Source organism: Gobius niger (assembly GCF_951799975.1).
Source record: "Gobius niger genome assembly, chromosome: 1".
Lineage (NCBI taxonomy): Eukaryota > Metazoa > Chordata > Actinopteri > Gobiiformes > Gobiidae > Gobius > Gobius niger.
The window spans coordinates 15,530,612-15,546,118 of NC_136852.1; the positions used below are offsets into that span (position 1 = coordinate 15,530,612).

At 41.0% G+C, this 15,507-nt stretch overlaps 1 protein-coding gene across 1 annotated transcript in view; it reads left to right on the forward strand.

Moving 5' to 3' along the window:
- Positions 1 to 2,614: 2,614 nt before the first annotated feature.
- drd2a (dopamine receptor D2a) overlaps positions 2,615 to 15,507 on the forward strand; it is a 45,702-nt gene continuing 32,809 nt past the window's right edge. Inside the window, exon 1 of the mRNA XM_079577771.1 lies at positions 2,615 to 3,036. The gene's annotated coding sequence lies outside the window, so the exon portion shown is untranslated. The remainder of the gene's footprint in view (positions 3,037 to 15,507) is intronic.

Below are 15,507 nucleotides of genomic sequence, written 5' to 3' on the forward strand. Positions count from 1 at the left end.
CGGTATTTTGATGCTACTACAATCAGGAAACCAAACAAACCTAAATGGATTACAAAGTGGTGAATATGGTTTCAGGAAAAGCCCCCAAAAACTATGTCCCCATAACAAGAGAATGAAAAGCACCCAGCATTGTTGTATCAAATAATCTAAACATCTGTCTGCCTGAGTAGGAAGCAGCAGTGGCAGCTCCTCGTGCGAAGTGCCCCCTATCTTGTTTACAGCGGTATCTTAGCCGGGACGGAACTCTAGGATTACACCATATTTCACCGCACTGACAGGGAGAGGCCGGGATGTGCCGTATAAAACAGAGCAATATCAACAAAGTTTCCGTTATTTATCTTGCCGTCCTCCCAAACATTTGACGATCAAGGAAAGTTAATAGAGGCCGTATCAGGCTGCACCAGTGCGTTCCCTTACAGCAGTCAGCAAGATGATGTGTCAGTGCTGGCAACAAGACGGGGACAAGCCTGTGTGAGGGAGGGAAAGTCCACACTGGATATCTACTATAGGCCAGATGTCTGCACTAAAGAATGTAATTGAGAATAAGCTTCAAAGTTTTTATTTGCAAAGAAAAATGTCCCAGGCTTAGAATCAGTGTTGAGTTATTTTATGCATTGAAGTTTCATAAGGATTTCGACTGGAATTTCCCCCTTCTTGTCCTTTCCATCCCAAGAGGTTAAAAAGGCAGTTTGAAAGGCGGTGTGGCAGACGAACATTAACGTCATACATTCGTTGACCTGGTTTAACTCATTTTACAAACTCTGCACAATGAATCTAAATTGTAATGGTTGCAATTAGCAAATCGCAAAGACAGCGATTATAATCATCCTCTTAATAAGGATCTATTTTGTGTGAAACTTGCAAACTCTGAAACTTAGATCTCTGCAAACAGTTAAGTGGTTCATTTTTCAGCCCCCTTTAAAATGCTAGTGTTTGTGGAGTAATTAAAAATGTGCACTGTAAATTGAATATTTTAAAAAACATTAATCGTGAATCCAATCTCGAAGCTTTTCCATTAAAAAGTGCTTTTACTTCTTCTAAACTTGTATAGCTACAAAGAGTAAATTGCATTCATATATTTTTTTTTAATCTGTCCTCAATTTGCAACGGTTGGTCATTTTGATAAATATCTTGAACAGACGCAGAGGAAGTTTGTGATGACTAAAGTGACACCTGCGCCGGATGATGTGCCAGGAAAGAAAAAAGGAGAAAAAAGTGATGTGTTGCTAATATCATGCCAGCTTGGATAATGTGACAGGTCCAAAATAGTCTAGAGTCTAGCCTAAAGGCACATCTAAAATAAGGGAGACAAAATATCTACCAATTTGACTTTCAAGCAATGGGTGTACAAGCAGAGAATGCAACCAGTTCTTGTTCTGATCCAAAAACCTTGCTAAACTGCAGGGAGGGCATCTGAAGAGCAGATTAACACTGAAACGGTTAGATGATTGTGAATTACCCAAAGTATGAGCATATCTATCTAATGTATATATTTGCTTGTTTGTATGTACGTGTGTATCAGACATATTCATAACAATATTGAGAGAGTATGCATATTGACGTGTATAATCATTTGTCACTGTTTGGAACGTGTTTGGTTTGAAGTGCGTCACACGGCATCCAGTGACTTTGAGACAAGCCTCAAAACAGCTCCACAAACCATCGCTTTAACAAGTCTCATTTCGAGCACAAACACGAAAACAGCACTCTCTGTAGAGACCCACTCTGCCCTAATCGTTACCAGCAAAAGAGACCATTTTCATCCAATTCTGCCTATAGATAGACGACTTTGACATCATCACCCTCTTCATGAACGCAAATGGACAACACTTCAATAACAACATGGAGACACCAAAAATAATCTGTTACGAATTTAACCCCTTAACCTCCAACTGAACCAAGTGCATTTTCTCCAGTTCGGCTTTACCCAAATCTAAAATTCTCGACTGGAGAGCCATTTGAAAGCTACGACTTACAAAACTGATCGTATAACTTTGTTGTCACGTTGTTGCCGCGTCTTGAGTCACATTTTTTTGTCATGTTTCTATTGCTTTTTTTTTTTTTTTTTTTTGCTGCATTTTGTCACGTTTTCGTCTCGCTTCTGTCACTTTTTGTGGCCTTTTTTTGTTTTGCTTTTTCATTGCTTTTCTGGTCGTCGCTTTTTTCGTCACGTTCTGGTCGCACTTTTGTTGCTTTTTCCCCGCACGTTTTTGTTGCTCTTTTTGCCACGTTTTTGTTGCGTTTTAATCCTTGTTTTCGACGCTATTTTGATGCTTTTTTGTTGTTGTTGTCGAAGCTTTTAGATTTGGGTGAAGCCAAACTGGAGAAAATGTGCTCGGTTAAGGTGGCGGTTTAGAGGTTAAGAAAGCGAGGGAAATTAATCTTCTATTCTGCGCAGCCTAATCCCTATAGCTACTATCCATGACTTGCCCACAATGTAAAAAATCTCCGAGTGCACCATTTCGCGCCTTTCATCACCTACAAAAGACTTGAAAGTGGATCCCTTGGGCTAAAGTGCACAGGTCTGCGCGCGAGCATGGCGAGGGGGATTTGCGTCTTTTGCCTGTACTTTAAAGAAAACGCTCGCCTGTGGTGTCTCAGAAACAGATGTAACCCCGCCTCGATTGCGCTCACTTCTTTTTTTTTTCTCTCTTTTTTTTTCAGTGGCCTCGCTCTCCTGCCTCCGTCATTAGGCAAGGTAACTCTGCGCGTAACGCTCCAGAGGAACTACACGCGCAGCAGCCACTCAGCCAACCAGCGCCCGCGTCTCTCTGCGATGCTCAGCTGAAGGCTTTTTCACACGGACAGTGAGAGCGCTGAAGGAGGCTTTGGTCCGGCATTGTTTTTTTTTTTTTTAATTCTTTTGACACCTGAATAAATGTCTCGCCTCCGAACAGTTGTTGCAAAACCTGAAAGGACTGAATGATGGACCGAGCTCATGACGGATACAGTGGAAGATAAGCTTTGGTGGATACTTTGGGATTTAACAGTGCTTGACTGTAAAAACAAGAAATTGCTCAAACTTATGGCGTGAAGGTAAGACGCATTTTATTTTTATTCTAACCAACAAACTTGCGGCTATAATCATTCAAGTCAAGAAGAGTGTAAGAACCGCGCGTCCCTTCCCCATGAGGTTAGATTAAAAGCACAACACAGACGTCCCCAGCTGTTTTCCAGCCAAGGGAAAGCCATAATCCAAGGTGTGCAGAAATCCAATTGCCTCTTAACTTTCAAGGTTAATCCGCCTGCGTTGTTTTGTGGTGCTTTCGTTTATTATTATAAAAAATAAAAAATATAAAAAAAACATCTGTCAGGTTAAGCAATCACATATACTGTAGACGTGACTTATTATTTCTCATCCAGGATAGGGTCTCAAGTAACACGAGGGAAAACAATGACGAACACACTGGGGGGAAAGCCACGACAGTGCGTTTCTCCCACGAGCTGACTTCGGTTCTGTTTGTGCGTAATTAGTGCCACAAGGTTCCCCAGAGGTGCGGCTTCCACGACACAGCGTTTTGTGCAGGGCAGGTGACTGCTGCTGCTGCTGCTGCTGCTGTGCCATGCACTTACACTGCCCCGCGTCTTATCAAAGCCCAGCGAGCATCTGAGAACAAGTTAGGCCGAGCTGTGGAGAGGATGCCCAGAAGTCTCCGCCTCACCTTTTAGACTTTAGATCAGATTTTATTTGAGCTTAATGCCTTGAAGCAGCAGTCATTTATTAATGAGATAGACCGTTATAGGCGCGGTTTTACCGTACGCGCACTGTATGATATAGCCTATATTATAAGGCAATTATTCTTCTGCTGTTGTGGCACTGGTGAGGACTAAGTGGCTTTCTCATACATATTTTGCTTATCAGAAAGCATACCATTGATGGGATTGAATACTAGGCTCTAACCTGCCTAATTAATCGTAGATGGATTAAAACAATATAGTGCATACTACTTTCCAGTCTTAGAAACATAATGATTTAACATGTTTGTTCTAAGTTGGCTATAGGCTCCATGCATGTGTAAAATGTGTACCTTGGTCCCAACATGTCTTAACATTCCTATACATTTCTATGGCCTGTCAGTCAAAAAAAAAAAAAAAAAAAAAAGACAAATGAACGTAGATATGAATCAGGTCTGTGTGCACGTTAAATATGTCAGCATCCATTGAAATTGGATGCTGGTGCCCTTTACTGCCTGTGTCCAGTCTGCTCCATGTGGATGATACATCTTCATGATTGAGGTGTTGCGGCTCATTTGTGAAGCCTGCTCCTGATGCAGTGCTTGTCAGTACCAGCTGTTTGACGCAGATAGCTCCGGTGGACCAAACCCCTGGAGTGAATTCACTGTATGGGGTTTTTAATGACACAAAGTATTATCTCATCATGATCAGCATCAATAAAAAGCTTGCAGAGCCAGCATGATTCCACAGGATGGTGTCTGGTGTCAGAGACACGAGCTCCGTACTAGCAGGCGTTAAAGAGTTCCTAACTATAATCAGTTGATGCAGTTGTGGCTCTGTTATTATGAGTACTTAAATTCAGCACACCCTTTTTTTGATAACTGACACACCTCTCTTAGATCTTTGAACAATTGTTTATATGCTGTATTTGATTATCAGTGACAGTTCTAGTGCTCTTTTGTAGGTTCTCTCTGAATCCTTCTCAAGGCATGCAGTAGATGTGAGCTGACTCAAATGACCCCTCTGAGGAAATGGCTGAATACTAAACCCTCAAGCTGGACAGGAGCCCTTTGGGTTCAAAGTTCCTTCCTGGAATAGGCTCCAGGCAACTGGGACACCAAGACAATAGGGAAGGAGGTCAATACAGCCTATTGTTGCCTTTCTTGATGACTAATTACATTATAAACTTCCATAACTTTCAGAGGTTACAGGTCAAATTCTGTTAAAAAGAATTTCATGTTGAATCAAACTCGCTGCCTTTGATCATATTTGCAAGTCCATGGCCAATGTTCTTTATGATTTGTATCATGATTTCATTTTGAGGGTTATTGTTGCCCAAACAAAAATAAGTAAATGAGACAATTATTGCCATGTTAAACCTAGTAAAAGATAGTGTCAAATTGTTTGACCTATGTATCTAAAGTCACACCACACAAAGTCTAAAAACAAGTCCTTGACAGCTACAATGTACAAAAAGATTATCAGGTGGCATTTACCAATAATATTTCACAATTATAGCTTAAAGCCCCATTCGTGACAGTCCATTACAGTGCGCTCCCTAACAGGGCGTGCGTTACTCAAACTCTGTGGCGCGGATGTGGTCCCATCACTGCTCCATTGTGTTTTGACAAGTAAATCATTTAATAGTATTGGATAATCTGCGCATGCATCTGACTGGCCCAGATTCTCGCACTTCTGAAACCCATTCTGCGGCATGTCAAATACATAAACACTCCGGGGACCAGCGCCATCACATGAACAAGATGGAGGAGCCAATTAGGGCCAAAAGCCAATACAGTAGATCCAGATCAGAATATGCACTATGGGTTACAGTTACAGTCTGTGCTTTGACTCCGGTTGGCTTCTTGGTCTGTCTATGCACATTAAAGCTATGTGCCCAGGCTATATATCGATTGGTAACGGTAAGATTCAATAGTGCATAATTCAAGCGAAGTAATTATGCTCCATAATGCAGATGTAAGGGCCAGCAGTTTCACTGTTTTTCATTTCTCATTATATGCAACCAAACAATCGCCACTGCTGGACACTGTACCGGGGGAATTGAGGTTTAAAGCTTTGCCATTTAATGAAAGCCATAATGAGGTCTGCCATCTTTGGTCCCATTGGATTTGATTATCTGAGACACTTTGATACATGTTGGAAAAGACAGGAAGCCAGATACCTTAGTGTGATTGATTGTCATTCAGAAGCACTGGGCAAAGCAATGCCTGCACACATGTTCTGTTTCCATGTTGCAATGTCTAAGCATGCTAGTATCAGAAGTAATTTAATAATAAGTTAATAATTAGATACAAGGCATGGCTACACACACAGACACATAAACAGTGCACTATTCCCAAGTGTGTTGTAAGTACAGTGTTGTAAGTACAGTGCTTCAGTTATGCCTTCCGCATGCATTAAACGAAAGTGAATGGACATGACACATGGGAAGTGGACAGGAAGGAGCTTAATTGGAGCTATGGCTTTGGCAGTGTTTGATAAAAGATCAAACAAAGCTGAGGAATGTGGTGTACAGCAAAGAACAGTGGAGAAACGGCGAGTGACAGGCCGCTTAAAAAAGAGAGAAAAGAAGGATTAATGACAAATGCTGAGTCTTGAAAAGAAAGGACATTTCTTTCCAATTACATCAGTGTGCACCCCTTGATTAGAATACATCGAAAAGGTAAAAGCACGTCTATTGTGAAGTGGTCCCTGCAGACTTGTGCAGCTGCTGGTGATTGCGGCTCAGGCAGATGGTGGCTGACACTCAGACCCTCAGGTGCAAACAGAGGCATTATTTACATGACTCTTTGTAAGCTCCATATGGAACTTTCCAGACACGCCTTTCAAGTCTTAAAACAAAGATTTGGGGGGGCTGATGCGCACCAGTTAAGGTTTGGCATGACATGACATCCCTTTCACAATAAACATTTTCTTTTTGAGCAGCAGTGTCAAGTGCCGAGCAGAGTCAGGCGTTACTCGAGCATCATTTCGTTCAGCGGCGTCTTCCCTGACACGTTCTTTAAAAGCCATGCTTTTCAGAGAAGAAAGCGTGCGTGAGACTGCTTGTTTGTGTGACCTTTTAAGGCCAAGCTGTGATCATTTGTATGGATTCAAATGGTTTTCAAGTGACTCTGTAGTGTAAGATGCAAGCATCAAAATCTGGCGGCAAGATATTTTAGGTTACATTTACGTTCATATATTATTCATTACGTACTCACTGCATCTGTTTTTGTTTGTTCCTCAGTAGTATGTGGGAAACCAGGATTATAGAGAGTAAATGAGCATCTTCTGTCGGCTGGAGGGTTATACCTCAGCATTCTGTAGCACTGAGAGGTACTAGGTGATGGAACATGTTGTGACACTTTAAGTGCAAACCTTATTTCCACTAGCGTTGAAGCAGGACATGTGTGTTGTATCGTGCAGCGTTGTATGTAGTAACATGTACAGCCCACTCATCACCACACCAACACCTACAGCTGAAGAACAGAGCAGCCAAGCATGAGCTACCTGCCCTGTGCACAGCAGGTCAGTGGAGGGAATGTCATGTCATCTCCTGCTTAAAAAAAACAATTTAGAGTGGGTGACTCAAACTGAGGTTATAAGCAGAGAGAAAGAGTAAGATAACGCTTTTTGTAAATGTCATTTTTCTGCCGATGTTAATGCATTGTCAGAATCATTTAGTCACATCATTCTTAAACAGTATAATTTATTCATCCTGTATATATATATATATTTAATTTAATCTCAATGTGTTCGGTTTAATCCATAAATGGCGCGTTTTGCTATCGAGCGGTGAATGTGCCGTTAACAATGCCAGACAACGCGTTGGAGGTTTTGTTGTCATCACTGATCCATCTTGTTGTGACCTTTTACCAGAGTTACCATTTTCTCCTAAGATGCGCTGGCTTCTTTGAGTATTAGTCCAAGGGTGCACATTCAAACCGTCAAAATGTGAAATTAGAAACATGTTACTCTATTTCAATGCATGATATAAAGAAGATAATGCAGCATGAACCTTTATTAGTAAAAAAAAAAAAAAAACACACACCAAAAAACACTCGAACAGTAATTAGACTTGATTAGGACAGTGGCATTGTTGTTGGCAGTGAGTGTTTCGATCAGAGAGCATCCTTTTCTGCTCGTCTTTGCCATTGGATTTAGCAACTCAAAGAGTGCGTCTCATTCTGGTTTGGATAATTGGCTGAAGAACCAAAATAAAAACATTACAATTGTTATTGTCAATATAGAGACATGTTTATGCTTCACATCGGGGGTGATATAGCTAGACAGATGTTTATAATGTTTATAAAATATTGTGCTGTGAAGTGATACTATAGCAGCATGGTAACTATGGCATTTAAATACAGAAAACACATCTGATGAATAAGATTAATCTCATATCCTATAGCTCTAACACAGTATAAAGACTTTAAATGACCTTTAACCTGGCTTGTGTTATCTTGGTAAGATCACGGAAACAGAGCTGCAAAATGCCTCCTCCTCCGTTATCTCTGTTTTTTGCGCTATTTTCATCCTACCAGAATATCACCACACTGTGAAGAAAAGTGCAACCAAATATAGGATACAAACATTGCACAAACCGTGTACCATGACGTGCAAAAGCTAAGGGTCATCCTCGGCACAGAAAAGGCAACAGTGTGTGCGGGTGTCAAACATGAATGATCCTGTGGGTCTGCTCTGTGTCAAATAGAAGGAGGAATCATGACCACTTCGATCAATGTTATGTGGGGGAGGAAGCCGAGCTTTACGGTACAACGGTGTGATGTGATGCACCTGGGAGTAATGGTCAGAGCCTGCACACAGTGGCCTTGCCTTAGTCTTTTCAACAATATACTCCATACCATGAGCTGGAGGGATGGCACTGATGCATGTTGTAAAAGTACACAAGTTTATGTATTAGTGAAGTGCAATGGAGACTGGGGTATCTAGTGCAGAATCATGATAAAAAATACATAACCGCATAGTAGCTCATACAACCCTGTACTTGTTCTTCACAAACGCCTCCGATATTGTGCATGGCAGCACATGTGATTACTGGGGGCGATAAGAGTGAGGGAGAACGTGGATACCTTTCGTTGGTGTTTGGGTCCACACATGTGATGGGTGTTTTACACAGACATCACTAGAGACACAGGCCTCGTTGTTAGGCCAGAGCATTCTTACACCCTAATGAGGACGATGGAGGTTTGTTAGCAGCCTCCGAGCTTTCCCCTCTCTCAAGGTAGATGCCAGACAAAGTTATGGCCAGAAAAGGGTAGCAATCAGATACTTAACTTTTTGACTTACTTAAGAGATTTTACATTTAAAAGTATAGTGTGTACTATTTGCAATTCTTCTGACAAACCTGATCCAGTCTTTGAAGAGCACCTGTATTCCTGCATTGTTATCTACGGACCCCAGTCTGGAAGCACTCACTTTTTCGTACTCTTGCATTAGATTTTGTATACTGTATGTTTGTAAATTAAGATTTGTGTGCACATTCTGAAAATGCCCGGGAGCAATAACATTTGGGAGAAGGTCTTGCTAAACTAGTACAAGAAGCCCATGCATTTCAGAATATGAAATTAGAAGGATGAAGTTTGGAATACTTTATGAGGGTTTATTTATTTACAATTTGTCTACAAACTTAAAAAATAAAATAACATCTCCTGCACTACTCCTCTCGTGGGAGCTTTTCTTTATTTCTCATTTTTATTTAAGTATTTTCCAACAAAACAAACATAAATCTGATTTCCACTTCCAGTAGTATGTACTTCCAGTACATTTATCTGGTTGCATGTTACAGCACAGTAAGAACATTGCAATTGGAAGAAAATAGCAAGGTAACTATGGGCAACAAGCAATAAAGCATTTTACAGACTTGTTATAACCAAAAATATACATGTTTTCTGGTTATTTACAGCATTTAAGCTGGATTGAGTTGAGGGTCAGGGTTAAGACGAATCCCGTTAGCATGTAATTGATTGGTTGTGTGTCCTGTTTCCTTGTAATTACCACAATTACCACTTTAATACATGTTTAGGTACCAATGCCATTTCCACATGAGTACCATGCTATCACAATAAAGCCACCTCTCGTTCTGCCACAGATGAAATGCGTAATAGTCTGATTTGGCCCTTCATATCACACTCTATCAATAACATGGATTTATGGCTGTAGATCGCGGCCAGGAGCCTTTTGTTTTCAAGGATGATGCATCGGTGTCTTTTAGTTGGCCTTTAATGTCCCTGTCTTCCTTCCTCTCAGCGTGACTTGTTTTGTGGCTGCCTGGATTCTGTCCAGTAATTCATTTGTTTTCACCTCCACCTGACAGTGAAAAGCCTCTTGAAGATGTACCGCTGTTGCACTGATACGGGTTATTGCATGTGTCAGTCAATTAAATGGCCCTCCCATGTAGAACAGTGCCAATATAAGCTATAAGCAATATAATATACTCCCTTAGCACTGGAGATAGATTATCTTTTCATAGAGTTTGCATTTTTATTTAACAGAAAGCTCCGAATCAGTACATGCTTCTCTTTTCCACGCTAATAACCCAGTGGTCCTCATTTAGTGGAGACATAATGGTGGCCACGTTACAAGAATATTTGTCGTGATGATAAGAACGGAGAAAAGCAGCGATAATTGCAACACCTAGATAATGACACCATAATTGCTACTCTGAGCCGGCAGGTTTATTTTGAGCACAGTAAAAGTCAACGCTGCTACCACCTCCACACAAAGCGTACAGAAATTAACTGCACAATGGTGACAAGGGGGCCTCTGCCTTCCCTTCAAAAGAAAAGTTTTTTTGGGGCAGAAAGGGGAATACACAAGATAGTCATTGACTTTGCCCGCTTGAATGATTTTGACCCTCAAACTAAAAGGGATTTAGCAAATAGAAAACTAATTAGGGTGAAGGCTATCGTGCAGTCGAGTCAAACCCTTTGACGGTGTTGATGGACTGGTAACCGCTGCTTCTTCAGTCAGTGAAGCTTTAACCTTAACCGAGCTCATTCTTCTCCAGTTCAGTTTTACCCAAATACAGCCTACAGGCAGTATTAGAAAGCCAACAAAACTGATCTGAACAAACTTTTTTTTGTTGTTGCGTTGTCGCCGTGTTTTTGTCACATTTTTGAAGTGTTTTGTCGTGTTTTCGTCTCTCTTTTATCTTGTTTTCATTGGGGTTTTTTTTGTCTTGTTTTTGTTGTTTTTCAAGATTCAAGATTTTTTATTTGTTTCTCTCATCCTTGATTGTGAAGTGGGAGGAGGGGGAAGAGGGGTGGGAGGGAGGTTAGGGAGTTCAGCTTCCCGATGTGCGAAACTGTTCCTCAGTCGACTGGAACTGACCCGTAGATTCCGCAGTCTCCTCCCTGACGGCATAACCTTGAAGAGACTGTGTGATGGGTGCGAGGGGTCCCTGGCGATTTTGATGGCTTTGCGGGTGAGACGGGTGGAGTACATCTCCTTAATAGAGGGGAGAGAGGCGCTGCAGATCTTCTCCGCTGCTCTCACGATTCGCTGGAGGCTCCTTGGGCAGGAGGCAGTGCTGGTGCCGTGCCACACAGTGATGGAGCTGGTCAGGATGCTCTCTATCGGCCCTCTATAGACATTGCACATAATGAAGGCTGGGACTCTGGCTCTTCTCAACTTGCGGTAGAGTAGAGACGTTGATTACTTTTCTTGACCATTGATATAGTGTGCATGGTCCAGGAGAGCTTCTCTCTGATGTGCACACCCAGGAACTTAGTGCTGGTCACCCTCTCCACAGCAGCACCGTTGATTGTTAGAGGAGCATGCTGGACCCGCGCTCTTCGAAAGTCCATCACAATTGCTGTCTTTTGTTGTTGTTTTGATGTTGCTTTTTCCCCTTGTTTCTTGACGCTTCTTTGTTGTGTTTCCATCACATTTTTGTTCACGGTTTACAGTTTACATGTTTCACCCCAAGGTTCTGTTTTCTCACCCTTGTTGTTTATGTTGTACACTAGCATGTGTCAGAGTGACCCTGAAAACAGAATCATCTTAAAATACGCAGATGACTCAGTTATTGTAAGTCTACTTCACAAAAATGAAAGACAGCACGGCCCAGTTGTTGAGGGTTTTGTCAAATGGTGAGTGGCAAGTGATGAGTCGCATCTTCTCTTAAACGTTGCAAAAACAAAACATATGATCATCGACTTTAGGAAGAGCGCTCTCCCACATGTTGCAACTTATATAAAGGGACAACCAGTGGAGTGTGTGGAGTCCTACAGGTATCTTGGAACAATTATAGATTGTAAACTGAATTGAAAACTGTGCTGTTGTTTGTAAAAAGGATCACCAACGACTGTATTGTCTTCGGAAAACTGTCCTTCTTTCATGTAGATAAAACTGTGATGACACGTTTTATCGGGCATTCATTGAAGCGACCCTAACTTTCTGCCTGGTCACATGGTATGGGAGCTCCTCTGTTAGAAACAAAAACGCCCTGAATCAGCTGGTCAAGTGGTCAAGCAAAGTCATTGGCCAGCCTCAGACCAGTTTGGACTTTCTGCACGATAAACAGTTAGAGAGGATGGCACAAAGCATCATAAAAGACACTGAGCATCCTTTGCATTCAGAGTTTCGATTGCTTCCATCTGGGCATAAGCCACACGAACCGTTTTAAGAAAAGTTTTGTTCCCGCTGCCCTTTCCTTGATGAACAAGTAGGGATCAAATTTCCCCTGACACGGCTTTTTATCTTTGTTACTGGCTAAAAATGTCAGTGGTATCTGTACCAAAGGCACATCCTCTTTGTATTTGGAGCACTTACAAGCTTTATATTTAAATATGTGTGATGTTTTATCTTTGTATAATGTGTTTTAATGTTTTGACTAGTTCTCAGAATTGCAAGACGAATTTACCCACGGCATGAATAAAGTAACCTAACCTAACCTAACCTATTTGAGCAGTTAACACTCTGCTCAAAAGGAGTGGGCCGAGCCAAGAGCTTATAAGCACCCACCCCCAAAATACATACAATAAAATAATACAAAGGAACACAAAAAAACAAGGAAACAATAGCAAAAAAATGGCTTATATACCATTGCAGTATACGATCATGATAGAAAAGACCATTTACAAAAGGCATTATATGACTGATGTTTAAAAATGCTAAAATTATGTATTTTCCTCCCCCTTTTCCTCCTTCTAGCCATGTCCTAATGTGTAGAATGAGCCCAGACCTGTTCGCCACAACTGCCTCTAAAATCCTGCACTGTCACACAAAAAGTTTTACTTCGGTCCTAATTGCCGACATGCATGAGCTTAATATAGAAGGTGCAGTTACACGTATGACCTGAGATGGCAGTAGTGAGCATAAAATGGCCAACTTGCATCTAGCTTTTTTAATATACATATTGTACTATACATATGATACTCTGTGATCTTGCTACTTCCCAGTTGTCATTGCCATCCTCAGTATAATATTAATTTGTGTACAATTTTTTATATATATATTTAAATATATGCAATGTATTATGTAAGCCCTAGTATAGCGTGTTAGTGTAGAGTGGGCCAGTTGAAGAAGGCAGTAGCTCCTCATCAACAAACCCCCACCCAGCCGCCCTAACAGCAGATTTTGTAGTTGATGTTCCTATGCTGTGTGGTACATTAAAAGACGAGGTTTGTGAGCCCCATGGGACGGTCCCTCTCACCAGATTCATAGCTCGCTTTGTCACTTTTTAGCTTTCAAGTTGCTCTTTTGTTGCTTTTTTGTCACTTTTTTTGTTGCGATTTGATCCTTGTTTTCGTTGCTATATTGATGCTTTGTTCAGGAAGGTTTTAGATTCGGGTAATGCCAAAATGGAGTGCTTGATTTAGGTGGGAGTTAAGTAAATGAATAACACCTCATTTAAAAAATAAATAAATGAAACCCTTTTCTCATTGTTGACAATTTAGCACAAATTTTCCAATAGATTTGATCATCGTTTGAAGCTGTCAACAAGATTATCAAAAAGAAATAATAATTGGGAAGTGAGAATTCTTTAAGAAATTTATTTTCTCAGGACAACTGATTCCTACCATCGCTGTTTGATCACTCGCGCTTTGTAAAATAAACCGTGTGGTTAGTTGCATCATTTATTGAACTGATGACTGCATTGTGGCAGCACAATGAAAAAACAGTTCTAACAGCAGCAATGAGGAGACGGATGCCAAATACCCACGCTTAGTCTTCTGAATGAAAAGTCTGCTGCAATTTTAAACACAAATTAAACACAAAGGAGCAGCCACGATTCAAGAGAGCAAGTCATTTGTGCTGAAACAAGGATATTTTGGCGAGGCTTGGCAAACATGATGATCAAATGAATGGAGTGAAAACAAGAGACATTCAAAATTCATTTCAGGACTGATTTGGTAATAATATGTAGTAGATGAAATTACAAAGCAGAACGGTCTATAATCTCTATAGCAGCGTAATTACTTTAAGTGCCTCACAATTAAAGCTTTTCCATTTCAACAGGACGCTTTTGCCAAAAACCCTTCTGAGTAATCATTGTTTGTGATATCAAACAGGAATCCAGACATCCAGGATAATGCTGATCATAAACAAAGTCCATTGAATCAGCTGGACCTTTCTGGTTTTAAACAATCTCGAGAATGACCAATGCAGGGCCAGGGACAAGGTGTTGCTGCCCACTTTTGCAATCTCCTATCACCTTATTCCGCCCCGCCCACTTTTGCCACTTTTGCGTTATCTCGGCACTTCCGCTGTACAGACACTTCCGGTCGAGCGCGAAGCCCGTTCATTTCAACGGAGAACGAGGGAAAATATTCTCCGCTCAAATCTGATGTTGATTGATTTGTGTAAAATGGCCAATGTTCATTTGCAACAACAAGTCAACACTGCACCGTTTCTCTGTGCGGCCTAAAATCGGCTTTGTTTTCGTGTAGTAACGGATTTTATGTGGACTTCTCCAGTCCAATGTTAACAAATAGGAGAAAAGGGGGGGGGGGCACAATTAATAGCGGCGCCCACGCGAGCCTCGGGAATAAGGTGAATACATTTTTTTTATTTAATGCCCCCTAGTGGCTAGAATGAGCCTTCTGGTTATTCTTTAAAAATTCATAACTCCGCACAGGAATGGGCTACAGACTTACTTTATTTTTTTTTACATACTCTGGAATTTATGCTCTACAGGGCCAGATTAAATCATCTATGTTTGACACCCTGGGTTTAGCTGGAGGCTGGAAGCTGGATTCCAATCTATTTCCATTGTAGCTGTTGTCATATTAACGATAAACAAATGTCTAACTGTTGTTGGAAATATCAGATAAACCTTATTTTATCGTCTCAAATGTCATTCCTCTTGTTCTAGCATCTTAACCACAACAGGACCACATTTTTTAGTTGTAGTTTTACACTTATAATCGCTAGTTTTAGTTAACCCTTATTTCTCTTGATCACTTCCTGCCTTCAGCTGATGACACTGATGATGTAGCCTAAGCAGCGAAAGGGACACCCCTGGCCCTGAGAAGAGGAGAAATGATGACTCTCGAAACTATCGGCCATCGAAATCAAGAAATGTCCAGCTGTATCGATTCAAAGGACTATATTGTTCTTTATTATGTTTTTCTAATGTGGAAATGTAAGTACTACTAGTGGCAAAAGGCATAGATAGAAAATAAATCAATTCGCAAAATGTTACAATTGGGCTATTTAAAATGATTTTTGCTTAATTGACATAGACAGGTTAGCATTGCCTCCACGCAGCAGCCATGACAAAGCCGTAATCTTCTAAATGTTTTGAACATTTCCCCAAGTGAGACAAAGACAGTTTCTTATTTCTTACCCTTGTTATCCCGAAGT